This window comes from Myotis brandtii, unplaced genomic scaffold, assembly GCF_000412655.1.
Source record: "Myotis brandtii unplaced genomic scaffold, ASM41265v1 scaffold123, whole genome shotgun sequence".
NCBI lineage: Eukaryota > Metazoa > Chordata > Mammalia > Chiroptera > Vespertilionidae > Myotis > Myotis brandtii.
Window position 1 is genome coordinate 4865998 of NW_005354291.1, and position 11370 is coordinate 4877367.

Here is an 11370-nt window from a genome sequence, read left to right on the forward strand (position 1 = left end):
GGAGGGGGGTTTCCTTCTGGAGCTGCTGCTTAACCTCTTGCTCCCAGCTCTACCTCTCCCTCTGCAGTTCCTTCCAGTGCTGTCTCTTGGCAAACTAATCAGGATCATTGCCCTCTCAGAAGGATGCCAGTCATCTAAGCACCACTCAGGGACCTTGTAGCACTCACATCTCTCTTAGGAGGCGCCCCCAGGAGAGTCAGGGAAGATGAATGGCTAAGGATGGTTGATGGGGCCAGAATTCATCCTCCGCCTCCCTTGGCAGCTGGGTGGCCTTCATCATATCCTTTTCATTCCTATGGTCTTCAAACCAAGCTCTCATCAAGCAAGCTAAGTACTGCTATTTGTCCCTGTGGATGCACCACGACTCCAGGTGGCACAGAGCTTGCTTATTTTTTTTTAAATATATTTTATTGATTTTTTACACAGAGGAAGGGAGAGGAATAGAGAGTTAGAAACATCAATGAGAGAGAAACATCGATCAGCCGCCTCCTGCACACTCCCCACTGGGGATGTGCCCACAACCAAGGTATATGCCCTTGACCGGAATCGAACCTGGGACCCTTGAGTCCGCAGGCCGACGTTCTATCCACTGAGCCAAACCGGTTAGGGCAGAGCTTGCTTATTAAGTCGTGACACCTTCTACTGGTGGCTCAGGTAGGCCTCTGGCTCTGAAAATGCCAGGACTTCCCACTCACCTTCACCTCTGCAGCTCCCAGGAAACGGAAGACCCATGATAAAAACATTTCCTAAGAAATAAATCTTTGTTGGCAACTTTCTCTTTATAGGAACTTCTAAACACAGTGATAGTTATAATAATGGTAGAATGGGTTAGCATTTTCAAATGATAACAAGGCATTCTCAAAGGAAGGATGTAAAGATGATTTATAATGACAGCTATAATATAGGGATAATATATTGTTTAGCTTGTTATACTTCAGTGAAAAAGACTAACAGTATGCGCAAACATACTTAAGCTAAATAGTGTTTACACAGTAGAAGAAGAGCCATCTGTAATATTCCTTCTGTACCTTTTGCTTGTACCAATCCTATGAATAGAATGTTCAACTCGACTATTCTCAACCCACACATTCTTCTACACAACTCGGTATATGATTCCTAGTCCTCATTATTCTCTTGCCTATTCCTGTCTGTGTGGCATCATGGCTGTGTTTGTCCAGACTCTGCCATTCATTCTTCTGATCTTTGTCCTGATTCCCACACATTCTTAAATTCCTCTCAAGCAGTAACCCTGAGAGTCAAGGCTACATCATTTTACCCTCATATGTTTATCACTTATAACCTTCTCTGAACTTCTCTGAATACAATATTATATTTTATTATACTTAAATGAGTCAGCTCTTTGTCACATGATTATTTTGGTTAATACTAATTGCAAATATGACTCCAAAGTCAAGGACTGAAATAGGTCCAAGGATATTTTGAGTTTCTTTATGCCCTTTTTTTTAATTCTGAAATGTCTGCATTGCTCTACTTTCCTTATTGATTTTCAGTCTCTCCACCTCTTAAATTTGATCTGCTTCTTATCAGCAACTTTATAAATGCAAAGCATTACTTTTACCTCTCACTATCCAATGTCTTTCAGTCTTTCATCTTTCCTTTTCTTATTCCTTTTCCATACTTTATTGATTTCTTCATCATAAAGTTGTGGGTAAATTTTCTCTTTTAAATTTCTATATTTTACAAATAATATTTGCTGTAATTTCATGTCATCCTAGCCATCCTGTTAGTCACATGCCACATTTAGGTTGATTTAGTCCTAATATACTATGTAGGTTACAATGAAAATCAATTTTAAGAGAAATTATACTGTGAGATATGGGAAAGTTCCAAATCAGTGATTCAATAGTTGTTCATGGATTTATTTCAGCAGTGTGCTTATTTCACAAATCTAGGAAAGTCTGTATTGCTTACAAATTAACACATTAGAGAAATGTTATTAAAGGAGGATGAATTCTGCCCTAGCCAGTTCGATTCAGTGGATAGAGCATTGGCCTGTGGACTATAGGGTCCCGGGTTCGTTTCTGGTCAAGGGCACATGCCCAGGTTGCGAACTCAATCCCCAGTAGCGGGTGTGCAGGAGGCAGCCAATCAATGATTCTTTCTCATCATTGATGTTTCTATCTCTCTCTCTCCCCCTCTCCCTTCCTCTCTGAAATCAATAAAAATGTATTTTTTTTAAAAAAGGACGATGAATTCTGAAAAGATGATAAAGCAGTGGTCAAAACCAAATGAGAAAATGTTTGGCCACTTAATTACAAGTCTGAGATCTGAATTGGAATGAGATAGTCATGTGGTGCCCACACTTTCTTTGATACAAACTTATGTCTTAAAAGCTTCAGGGTCCCTGTGGTACTTCATCAGGAACTAAGTTAGAGAAACCATATCACAAAAGTGGAATGGATTTATCTTCTGACAAAATATTACGACTACCTGATAGGCTTCCCATAACTTACTGCCAGGATAGCATGGGAAGTAATGGGTCAGAATTGCTGTCTTCTTGTGCATTCAGCAGCTTCATTAGCAACTGGATTTAGGGTGACTAACAGTCCTGAGCAAACCCAGTTGACTAGTCATTCTACATGTTCTTGAAATTCTATCTCCTTCCTTGTAGATGAAACTGAGCTGTATGCAGAACATACCCTTCCTTCAGTTATTAACCTTGCACACATGTTTCACTTATATAGAATTAACACATAGATTCAAGCCCAAAAAGAAGGTTAATTTCCTTTTCTTATTTAATTCATCACCTATTGGGCTCTGTATTGCAGGCCAAGGAGCTCTCCTCGGCCCTACTGCTCCTGGGAGCGAGGCCAAATTGGAATGAAACAAAGCCAAACTAATCATTCAGTTAAAAATACAATCAGTGACTCAGTTAAATCTGTTAGACACCATCACTTACCAGTGGTGGAAGTTTGCAGTTTTTAAATAGTAGTTTAAGGTTGTATCGATTCAATCTAAAGATTAAAATTTAAAGCAATTTTATTTCTCCCTATTGTTTAACTGCTTGCATTCATCCAGTCACTAAACAAGTATTTGCTGAAAGCCTCTTCCTGCTCTCATAGAATGTAAATTTTTATGAGAAGATATATCTATATCTATATCATCTATATCTCTCATCTATACCTATATCTATCTACTGTGCCCCACAGAACTCCTCTACTGCAGAATAAAGGAAGACAAGATAAAAGAGCTACCAGAGGGTGGTCAAGGAAGGCAACTCTGATACGTAATTTTTGAGCCAAGTTCTGAGTATAATGAGAGCTGGGCCATGTAACTATTTGGGAAAAAAAACATTCTAGGTAATGGATAGTAAGGGCAGGGAGCTCTACTCGTGAGGGTGGATCTGCAGCTCTGACCATGTGCAATATGGTCACCACTGCAGCCAGTAAATGCAGGTCACCATTCTCAAGAGCAAGTCAGCTTGCCTATCTCTCTCTTCCTTCCTCTCTCTCTGCCTTCAGTCTATTTAAATCCTCCTCTTTCTTTAAAATACTCAACAGTTTCCTTCAGAATCTGGTCATTCTCCCACTCTTTATTTCCCACATTTGAATCAGCCTTAAATTTATTTTTTAAACTTTTAAATTCACTTTGCCTTATTCCATTTATCTGTGTCTGTCCACCTGTCATACCAGATGGTGAGCTTACTACTCCCCTCCTCAGGCCTGTGCCTGCCTGTCCTTTTCTCCACCGCTGTTCTGAAGAAGAACATCATTCCCATTTTTGAAGGTTGAAATCATGAATCATCTTCACTATTCTGGTGCCATCTCTCCTCCCGTACAAATAATCCAAATGCATTTCTAAGACACTAAGTCTTAGAGAAGTGTTAGTTATTTGGTGGCTAGAAGCCAATATTTGTCAAGGTTTCTCTAGAAAATTCTTCCAACTGTTAAATTTTACTTATGTATTAGGTTATAATCTATCACAATTTCAGTGAAGTTAAATAAGGTTTTTACAGTAAGTTATGCCTTACCAAAGGTTGATTGGCATGATTCATTATCATCAGTGATCCCCCTCAGCACCAATTAGTTCATATAAACCTTGCAATTTGGGGGAGTGTTTTTCTTAAAGCGTCATTCAATGAGAAAAAGTCTAGAATAATAATAATGAAAATATAATTTTGTATATAATTATCTTAACTATAGTGTAGACAATTTCACACATAGTTATTGTGCTGTATTCCACAGCTCTTTCAAATGAGGGCCCTATGGGTTTGGCTGGAAAATTATTACATCATTTAAGTTAGAAATTTTTAAAAAAAAATCATTGAAAGCTCTATTTAAATAGATCTGCATCAACATTTACCTGAGATTAATCTTCACTTTTATTTTCTCTTCGTGATCCATTTTGGGTTCTTTTTTGCTTTTAACCCCATGTGTTTACAGATGTGTATCTCCAGAGAAACATAATGATTCCCCCAACAAAGGCAGTTTGTTGCTTGGCTTTGCCTTTGCTGAAACCCAGTCAGAGGCTCTGATGACAGATAGTCTGCTTGTCAGCTTTGCCTCATGAATCCGAAGGAAATGGAACTTGTCGGGAGCTGAGCCTCAAGCACTACCTGTGCCTCTCATTTGGGCCATTCCCTGCTGGGTTTGGCGGAGGTCTTAGTCTTCCATCATTTAGTTCACTGACAGAGAAAGAAGGGAGCTGTTGCACTGTTAGGTACCACTCTGCAGACTGCTATATTGCAAAATAAACAAACACTATATTTTTAGGGCACCACCTGCAGCAAGCAGCTGTACCAAACAGAGCAGAACCACGAAGGATGTGATTTGTTCCATTTAACATGAAGCCTTGAGGTTTGAGACGAGAGGGAGGAGAAGGTTCTATGTATACAACCCACACATCCGCAATTTAAACGGAAGCTGATTTCCTTTCAGACTGGAATTGAGGTATCATTAGATCTCTCCTCCTTTCCCACCCCACAACCTCTGATTGAAAACAATTCTATTATTGGGGTTATAACTGTTAACTGAGAAAATCATTTTTCTCTACCAATAAACTTCCTTTTCCATTCAAGGGCAATTTTCTCTCATAGCAACCTATACTTAAATGCCAACATCTGCTAGATCTAAGCTGCATATAAAATGGTGTCTGGCATTTACATGATGCCAATGACATGATTAGAGAAACTCATATACTTGGCTTACATAGCATTTTCTCCTATCTTATAGCTTTCATCTATTCCGGTCTGCTTCAGGGTCTGTCTGCCTCTCTAAATGTGCCACACAAGTCCAAAATACTCTGAAAGCTGAACTTTTAGCTCTTACTCTGATTGACAAATCAGTTCTTGCATTAACTCCTACCTTTCCAGACACTAAATAAGTGTAATGCATCAGGATAAAATCCACCATATCTGTATTGTCTAGTACCTAGAATTGTGAGGCTGATCCGAGGGATATTTTAAGTACTTGGTTTTTCCCCCTAGATTTAAAAATCTCATTCTCTTAATGGCTATTGATTCTGACCTCACAAACCAATGCCACCATTTCATTTTGAGTTCTTCCAGGTGAGCTGGGATAAGCATAATTAAATTATAGATGACTCGAGGCCATTCAAGTAGTTACAAATTGAGGTCATTTTAAGTACAGAGAGGGACAGTTACCTTTAATATTCGATTGGCCACCAAGAACCATACAATATTTTGCTTTTCCTTGACAATGAACACTTTTTTAAAAGAGAGAAGAATGGTTTAAATATTTAAGAGATGTACTAGAAATCTTTCTTAATGCCCATATCACTGCCTAGATTTTTAATCTGAAGGAGGAAAGTTCTTTGACCATTTTCTTGTGCCTCATTGCTCTCAGACTCAGAGAGGTGCGATGAAGAAATTACAAATCTGCAATGATGCATGGCTCCAGCTAATAAAGGAAATCAAATCTTTTGAGCCAGGAAACCAAGTTTCCTCCATTATTTTTACTTTCATCATTAAGATGATGGTTTCTTGAATATTGGGCACACAATAAATTCCTGCCAAAATAGTCTCCAGGAGTATTGAATGTGAGAATTGCTTTCATCTCTTTCGCCTTTTATCACACTTTAAAAGAAATTTTCTGGAAAAAAGCTTCCAGACTTGGTTTTGCTAAGTTATGTCTGTTTCTGATTTCTTGTCAATCAACTGAGTTTCTACTTTATGACTATGGGACAGTGCTGTTTAACTGCAGGTCACTAAAACACAAAAGGGGACCTTTAGTCAGAGCATCATGTTCCAAAAGAATGAGTCTGTTAGCTGGATCCTTAGTGGTTAATTATAGTCTACCAAATGTTCTTCAGGACTCTCTGGGAAATATTAAAAGAAAAGAGTGAGTCTGTCCATTAGTGAGTGTGGAATAAGCGAGAGGACTGAGTGAAGTAGGTATAACTGGACAGTGAATAAGGCTAAAGGAAAGTGGGTGGCAAAGGAGAGGATTCACCCTTTCAGATGATTGAAACAGTGTGTGAAGGCTACAGAGACAAAAGTTCAGCATCTTCTCTAAGCCTCAGGTTCCTCACCTTCAATAGGCATAACAATACTATCCACTCATTTGTGTGTGTGTGGTAAAAACACATAACATGAAATCTACCCTCTTCATAACCTTTTAATTGTACAACACAATGTTTTAGCTATATGTACATGGTTGTACAGCAGATCTTGGAACTCTTTCATCTTGCTGGATGGAAAGTCAGTACCTGCAGAATAGTGACTTCCAATTTCTCCCTCCCCGAAGCCCGCGGCAACACCCTTCTTCTTTCTCCTTCCGTGAATGTGACTGTTCTAGGTGCCTCAAACAAGGGAAGTCAACCAGCATTTGTCTTTCTGTGACCGTTATCCATATCATTTAGCATAGTGTCCTAACGGCTCATTTATGTTGTCACATATGAAAGGATTATCTTCTTTGAAGGCTGAGTAATATTCCACTATAGATATATACTGCATTTTCTTAATCCATGCATCTGTCAGTGGGCATTTGTGTTGTTTTACACTTCTTGACTGTTGTGAACATAGAATGACAAATATATTTTAGAAATCCTGTTTTAAATTCTTTGGCGTAAATAGGCAACAGTGGAATTTCTGGATTATGTAGTTCTATTTTTAATTTTTCAAGAAGCTTCCATACTATTTTCCATTATGGCTGTACCATTTTACATTTTCAGTGACAGAACACAAGGGTTCCAATTTATCCACCTCCTTACCAACACTCTATTTTTAAGATTTATTTATATTTGTATAATAGCCACATTGACAGTTAGAAGGTGATATCTTACTCTGGTTTAAATTTCTAGTTCCTTAATGATTAGTGACACTGAGCTTTTTTTTCATATTCCTCTTAGTCATTTGTATGTCTTCTTTGAAGAAATGTCTATTCCAATATTTTACTCATTTTTTTTGCTATTAAGTTGTAGGTACTCCTCATGTATTTTAGAAAATAACTCCTTATTAGATATATGGTTTGCAAATGTTTTCTCTCATTATGTAAATTGCTTTTTTACTCCGTTAATTATTTCCTTTGCTGTGCAGAAGCTTTTTCATTGGGTATAGCCCTGCTTGTCTATACTTGCTTTTGTGGCCTGTGTTTTGGTGTCATTTCCAAGAAATCATTCCAAGATCAATGTTATAAAGTATTCCCCTTATGCTTTCTTTTAGGAGTTTTATAGTTTCCGATCATATGTTTAAGTTTGTAATCTGTTTTGAGGTGTTTTTTGTTGTTGCTGTTTTTTTTTTAACTTTCTTATTTTGGATTTCTTGAATTTTAAATTCATTTTTATTCTGTAATCTTAGGAAGTCATATTTTCTATTTTGCTTTTATTAGTGGTTAGCACTGCATTCTGCCCTATATCCTTACCAAAGATATATGTAATAAGTATGTTTAACATTGTCCTGAATAATGCAAGACACTTATAGTGCTCTAAGTTCCTCAAAACACCCTAATTTTCTTTATTTTGTGATTGGCTTGCTAGGATTTTATGTCTACTTTAATTTTATCACTCTCTTAATTTACTATTACTTTTCTTATTTTTAATTCTTTATGTTTTCTCCCATGTTTTGAAGAACTCTTTGTCTTCTATGACTTCTTAGTATTCCATTCTAGAATCCGGTCCTAGTCCACAGCCCTTCATTCTTTCCAAATCTTTGTATTGATTCTAGTTATGTATCATTTTGTTAACACTGTAAGAAATATGACCTAGAGCTTTATTTATTTTCAAGGCCAACTATAAAGAAGTAGAAATTAGTTTTAATTAAGGTCCCCTTTCATCCTTTCTACCTAAACACTAAGAATATCATCTTGTTTGATATAGGTCACGCCACTTAACTGTCTTCTAACTCCTTTGGGGGGGATTTTATTTAAAAAATAAATAACACCTCATTTGGAATATTGTATTGGTATTTTTTCAGGTAAATATCTTTGTGGCCTTTGGCTTATGCTTGCTATAGAATGATACAGTTTTCAAAGAGAGTAAGTTTGTTGTCCTTGTTCCATTCTGATTACTTTGTATCTGGCCAAAGAAAATGCATCATGTATGTTCTCTGTTGCAATTGGTAGGAATAAAGAGTGGAGATTGGGATATATGGGGACAGAGAAAATGAATGCCTGGAAAATCTATAATTGGATATAATTTAGGATCTTTCTAGTTTCTTTTACATATGAGAAAAATCTTCTGTGTGTCTTGTAATTCTATCCTTCTAAGCACCTTCACCTATAAGCAGGTGAGAAACCAGAAATAGAAATGAAAGCTACAGAGATCATTGAAATTCAGACTTTGAATTGTGAGCACCAGTGAAGCAGACAAACTTACAGGAAAGAGAAACTAGTGAAAAAAAGGAACAGAGACAGGTGGATAATGACATAGGAAAGGCAGGAGAAATGTCAGAGAAATGTAAAGAGGAGAGCAAATACTGGGAAAGAATGTAATATGCATTTCCCTCAAGGAAGCTAAGATTTACTTCAAGTTCCAAATACGTATACATAATCAGTGTCGATAAATACATATAGTCAGTGACACGCCTACATGGAATGGTGCACAGATTCAGAGAACAAATTATTATGAAATAGCTAATCATTAAAGAGCCAGAGAGCTATGATGATTAGTATCATTAAGGAGCCAGATACTTAATGACTAGGATCCTGTGCAGGATGGAAAACATTATAGTCACAAGTCAGAAATCTTCAAGAAAACTATTTGAAAGATGTGCTGACACCATGCACTTGAAAGTGGTCACAGTTTTAATTTGTTTATGATGTAGATCCACAAAAAGGTCCCAATGTTTGACTAGGAGCATAAACATTAAACATCTTTTATTAGCTGAAATTTCAACTTTTTGATTATGTGGTATGAAGTTCTTATAACAGAGGCCAATATCATTTTAAGAACTCATAACCATAGGATATAATTAGGTTGACTCAGTACTAAGTCTCAAGAAGAATTGTGAATGCAGAATCATGTTTAAAGTCCCTGCAGTCCAGAGAGAAAAATACTCTCAATACCTGTGATAAAATACAAACTAGATTTGCTGACTTGGATAACATTTTGCTTCTTGATATGGTACAGTTTAAGGCCAGTGTAAATAATGTTCTGTAATATATATTCTAACTTAAAATTGTGACCATCAGGACCATGAACTGAATAGAACAATGCTTTTCTTAAAATTTTTATGAGGCGAGATTAATGCAAATTTCCCAATCACTGCACACGTGGAAGGCCCAACTAAAAGGATTCCCTGGGCTTCACTCGGGTCCTGCACTTGACGTATCCAACCAGCATCTGCCGAGGAAGCGGCTCCCACAGAGCTATCCTGTCGAGCTTCCAAAGTTGTGGGTGTTGATAAGTTTTGACTGTGCAGCCAGCATATGTCATGATAAATTTCCAACCCTCTAAGTAAAGAGAATACACACTGTTCTCCGATCAAGATCAGGCCTGATTTCCCTCCCACCCTCTTCTTCAAACACATTTGGGAACAAACATAAGTAAATACTTGACGGGTGTAATAGCACCGGTGTCATTCATTGAAAGAGAATGAGCCACAAGTAGAAAGTGTTAATTCACTACGGCAGTCACATCCTATTAGCAGAAGAAAGGGTTCGCAGTCTCCCATCCCTTTCAAAGCAGACACAGAGAAGGGGAACGCCTGTTCCTGAGGGCGACTTGAAACGCCTAGATATTTCCATGTGGGCCCAAAGGGGACTTTTTAATGAGACCTCTTTACATCTCCCTGTGCTCCCTATAGGCTGTGTTTAACGAAATTATCTCTTTATCAAGACTTGAATCGCTTTGTCATTTCTGTGCTGCCCACATGTCATTATCTCCTCCACTCAGAGAAGCTACTGTTCTTGCATCGACTTTACTGGAAGAAGGGAGTTGGGCCATGCATCACCCAAGCAGATTCCACGTGAAGGGTTCAGAGACAGGGACCCCATAGGGAGCAGTCAGTGGGGGCTGCGCAGTGAGCACACACCAAATGGGTCCCCCTCCTGCTTTGAGCACATGAAAAGGCAACACCAGACTCGATTCGGTCACTCAAGCTTACACACTAGCTTCAAAGGCAGAGACGAAAGGGGCAGCTGTTCTTATTCACGGCAAGTGGGGAAAAGCACTCGGCCGAGGGAGCCGATCCAGGGCTTGGCAGTCAATGGCGAAGCCCAGATGGTCCTGGCTGGTGTGGGTGGGACTCTGAGGGTGCTGGGGACAGTCTCGGCTCCCTGGAACCCAGTAAAAATCACTGCATTTTAAAGGAGAATGGGTTCTTTACAGGTGAGTTCATGGTAGAAACGGGTAAGTTTCAAAACAATAAAAACATAAAAGCCTAACAAATTAGGAGTGAGCATTTATACCATAAAAATATTTTCCTCTCTCGAGTATTAAATTAAATGTTTGTTTCCTGAGTGATGGAAAGTGATTCAAGTTTCAGGAATGGACCAATTCCATAAAATTGGTTACACCTGCAATCGGATAGCATCACAGGCAATAAGAAAAGAACTATGTCTCTGCTTGAAATTTTGTTTGCATGAATCTGTTGAAAAGATTTTACATTTTTTAAACTATAAAGTAGCAGTCAGCAGCCTAACTCCGTGTAGTGGAGATCCCTTAGCACTGGGCTTCTCAAAGTCTGGTCCCTGCACCTGGACCATCAGCACCGTCTGGGAACTTATCACAGATGCAAGTTCTCAGGCCCCGCCCAGACCTCTGAACCAGAGACTTTGTGATGGGACCCAGGAATCTGATGCACGTGATTCTGATGCACAATGAAATTTGACAACCGCTGCCTTCATTAGCCAAAGTACATTTTTTTATATATATTTTATTGATTTTTTTACAGAGAGGAAGGGAGAGGGATAGAGAGTTAGAAACATCGATGAGAGAGAAACATCGATCAGC

At 38.3% G+C, this 11370-nt stretch overlaps 1 protein-coding gene and 1 pseudogene across 4 annotated transcripts in view; one reads left to right on the forward strand and one right to left on the reverse strand.

Annotated features, from left to right (window-relative positions):
* LOC102241281 overlaps positions 1–373 on the reverse strand; it is a 9302-nt pseudogene extending 8929 nt beyond the window's left edge.
* NKAIN2 (Na+/K+ transporting ATPase interacting 2) overlaps positions 1–11370 on the forward strand; it is an 805068-nt gene that overhangs the window by 676950 nt on the left and 116748 nt on the right. The gene's annotated exons all lie outside the window — the stretch shown is intronic.